At 35.6% G+C, this 4204-nt stretch overlaps 1 long non-coding RNA gene across 1 annotated transcript; it reads left to right on the top strand.

Moving 5' to 3' along the window:
- Positions 1-250: 250 nt before the first annotated feature.
- LOC109022999 lies at positions 251-3785 on the top strand. The gene is made up of 3 exons (XR_004495500.1): positions 251-1514; positions 3452-3581; positions 3697-3785. It is a non-coding gene; the product is annotated as an uncharacterized LOC109022999 (long non-coding RNA).
- Positions 3786-4204: the final 419 nt, after the last annotated feature.

The following is a 4204-nucleotide window of genomic DNA, read 5'->3' as shown; positions in this document are numbered from 1 at the left end:
GGAGTCCTCTGTATTAATTAGTCTGTATTAATTAGAAAGTTCCCTGTTCCTTGCTCCACAATTAGTTCATTTTTACTGCATTGTTATGAAAATTTGTTACCGTGTTTCCCCATTGGACCGTGTCCCTCAAACTCCTCCCTAATCCCATCTCATATAATTACTGTATCCACCCAGGACCCTGCCCTTTTGATGCACCCCCATACCAAGTTCAGATTGCTGTTTGTTGTTTTGCCCATTAAACCAGTTCTGTTTCAGATTGCATCAAAGTGTGCCCATCATTCTTTGCATCAGCCACTGCGGATTCTCATACGATTCTGAAAATCGCAGCCACTGCCGGGGCTTGCCATCCAGACTGACCCCCTTGGATATGCTCCCTTGGATCCGCAGAAAGATGCTTTGATTGATCTACTGCCTCACATGTTTCTGCTGAAAATACATAAGCAAATGTTCTAATTATGATATCCAGAAATGTACCAGTATATTTCACATGTTACAGAAAGATGAAATATTCAGGAGACAGTAACAAGATTAAAAGTTTGTGAGAGAGATAGATTTCTGAGAACAGTGAATTAGAAAATAAGAGAGGGATCATTTTGTCCTGCTTCTTCTGCTGTCAGAGGGAGGTCTGAGCATGATGCAGAACAAGACACCAACTTTTTGTTTCCAGATGATGGGAATGTTAATTCTCTTGCCACAGTTTGACTGTCAAAGTGAGATAAAACCAGACACTTTTGTCATCTTAGTATAATTTTTCTCAGTAATTTTATTCATCCATGGAATGTTTTTTCTACTACCTGGTGTGGTGTTTGACATGACAGATGCTGTGCATGGAGATATTAATGCCAACAAAGTTCTGCTTACAGGTACCTGTTTTGCAGCTAAAACAAACAGCCAGAACTTGTTCAATATATATTTAGACAAGTATGACAGCTTTGTAGAGAGGAAGGTATTGATCTGCTTTTAAAATATTATGAGGGAAAATAAAATGGGCTAATCACCACACAATACATGGGACAGAAAGTAGATGAACACAACCTGGTCCCCATCCTAATTTTAACAGCAACTTGTCACAAATATTCTCTATGTAAAAAAAAAACAAATCACATTAATGCTAACATGGTGCTTTATCATCACCTCTAAATGAGTGTATATAACCTTAAAGATAATTTTACTGACTGCAAAGCATGGGTATTTTTTGTATTTTGCTGTGAGTCATGGATGCTGTGGTGGACTTATATCACTGAAGTGAGTTTATTTAAGTGTACACAGTACGCTCTTTTCATTTACTGTTCTTAAGTCACTAGTGGGATGAACTTCATGGAAAAATGGCATAGCTAAAGCCAGCAAGAACAATCTATTACAATGGATCTTAATCACAAATCACAAATACCTTAACAAAGTCTCATTACTGTCACTGTAGGAAAAGATCACACAGAGTTTGTTGGAGGTCTGGTACACCACAGAACAACCATCACTCCACCTGCCACCATACAGCCTACATGGAAGATGAAGAGGTATTTCCAAAATATATATTGGAGTTACACGTATTAATTCATATTTTCATGTGTCTTTATGTGGAAAGAATCAATTGGAGTGCTAAACACCAGCCATTTGCACTTCCTCACTTCCAAAGAGGGATTCTATCTGTAGGCAGAGACAAACCAGTCTGGAAGAAACTGAAGACAAAAATAATTTATTTTACCAGGTTCTCCTAAATAACGGGCTCCATCAGCTACTATGCATTTTTCATTACTTCTGTAAACTTAATTTTATTTCTGACACTTCCGCACTTTTTCATAAAAATCTGTTCTAAATATGGAAATTCTTCTTGTATTGCCCCAGGTGAAGAACAGGAAGTGATCACAGATAATCCTGTATTATATATCAAATTAGTCACCCTACTGCAAATGTGTCTGACAACTGCTTTGGAAGAGCTGGACATGGCCAGGTGTCTGATAATAATTTTGTCTGGCATAATTTTAAATCAGTGATGTTTGATTTTCTGTGCCTGAAAGTCCAGCATTTTTGGTTCTCCTGACAGCAGATCCAAGCATGTAAAGGGCTCCAATTTGTGTCTTTTTAAATACAGTGACATCAACCTAAAACAGTCACAGAGGCTGATATTCCTTCTGTGGTGATGGTATATCCTCCTAGGTTGACAAGTTAGAGTTGTCTTAGTTTTTTGAAAAGTCTGCAAAAATAAACTCCTAGTGTTGTCCAATGCCACTGTTATTATATTCTTCTTTACTTATTTTCTCACACTCGCTTCTTGTAAATCAGAGCTGTATTGATCATCATCATTTCCAAAGGATAATTAATCACACAGAGATAGGAAAAGGTGGGATAATTTTTTTTCATAGATTGGAACTTTTCTGTTGCTTGTCAGTGACCTCAAGTATCTAATAAAAATTGTGGAGTTCATAATGATTTCAAGTGGATGAATCATATTCTAAGTTAGAAATAATGGCAGAAATTGTTCATGAAAATTATACCAAAATCAAGTAAAAGAAAAATTACCTCTGCTCCCACTTTCAGATAGTTTTATAGCTCAGTGACTATAGAGCTGCCTCAATCACTTTAAAAAGACCTGATTATATTTTGTGAATATAATGACTTTATTTCTGTCTTTTCAAAATTAACTTCTCTGCTGTCTCTTGGTCTTACCCTAAAGAAAGAAATCTGTTTCCTCAGCATCCCTACAGTCATCTGTTTGGAAAAATTCTAAAAACTGTCACTAAAATAAAAATATTCAGCAGTCATCATTTCAAAACACTGTGCTAGGACAAAACCAGATTTTCTTACTTATTCTTAAGCTTCAGCACTTGTATGACAGTTTCAGCTTCTTCTGTGGTCAATGGAGAGTGACAAGAACTTTCCATCATGACAGAGGAAAAGTTTGTCACCTTTTACACCCTGATGCCCATGTAACAATTGTCATTCATAAAGTAGAGTTTATTTAAGGAAGTCCACATTGGTTTATGAAGTAGTCTGAGAGCATTTAAAAAGACAGTTTTATGCTTGCTCATACTAACAGTCTCTGCCATCTTTTTAAAACACCTATGGAAGAGAACATAATTTTTTCTACACATTCTTTTAAATTTCCTCTATCTACCACATTGGTATAATGAGATAAGCTTTAAGTTATCTGTAATGTGACCTTACATTCTCTACTGTCATAGCTGTGTTGTGAGGATGTTTTCTTTTATCCTAGGAAGTGTTGCCAAGACTATACATTATACAAACCTTTTTTTTGTCCTTCCTCTCTGAACCTGCCATTAGGGTGCTTGAAATATCTATTTGAATTGCTGGAATTCTCTTGGATTCCCAGAATCTTTGCTCTCAGGTTTCTCTTTTCCTGAAACATAAGACTAGATTTTGTTAAAGCATACAAATATTTGTAAAGAATATGGTGTTTTAGTTAATTTCAATGTGGGATTTCATGTACTTTCAGGAACGAAGAGATCTTAGATACTTGCAGAAATGGAGAGCAAGGAATAAAACAATACACATATTACAACTGTTAACAGATTCAACAGTCATACTCAGCATCTGATGGTTCACAGATTTGTATACAACTCTAGGTAAATGTTACAAATTCTTTTGATTTTGGCTGCAAAATGTTTTATCATCAGCCATAGGTTTGGTTAGTGTACAATCTGCTAACTATAGCACTCATTTTCTTCGGAATTGAAAAAGATTAATGAAAACCTCTGAGGCAGAGATGAGTGTGCAGTCCAGCTTTCCTGATGCTGAATGAATGTTCCTACCACTACAGGAGTGAATGAAAGGTAAGAGTTTTAAGTTCATTTAGAGTTTCACAAAGTACTTTTGCATTTCTTCCACACTTTTGACAAAGTTGTAACAATTTATTAATAATGCGACTATTTTTTTGTAATGTACTTTTTCTAGTGGAAAATATTCACATTTATCATAGTGTCCAAATGTGCACAGGTGACACATTTTTAAAATTATTATCTGTTTGTGAATTTCAAGACTGGTCATCTTTTCTCCCTATACACTTTACTCTTCAGAGATTGTAAATCATTAAGCTGTGGTGCTCAGAAGCATCTACTTTTTATGAATACTGATATGATTTAACATTTTCTTTGTGTCTTGGCTTGCAATGCAAGATGTAACCAAAAGTATGTATTCTATTACCATCTGTTAAAACCAGGTGTGGCAGTGTTCTTTATCTCTTCCATGA

The sequence above is a fragment of the Parus major genome, chromosome Z, assembly GCF_001522545.3.
Source record: "Parus major isolate Abel chromosome Z, Parus_major1.1, whole genome shotgun sequence".
In the NCBI taxonomy this organism is placed as follows: domain Eukaryota; kingdom Metazoa; phylum Chordata; class Aves; order Passeriformes; family Paridae; genus Parus; species Parus major.
Note: the sequence above shows the minus strand (reverse complement) of the source record. Positions and strands in the feature narration are given on the sequence as shown.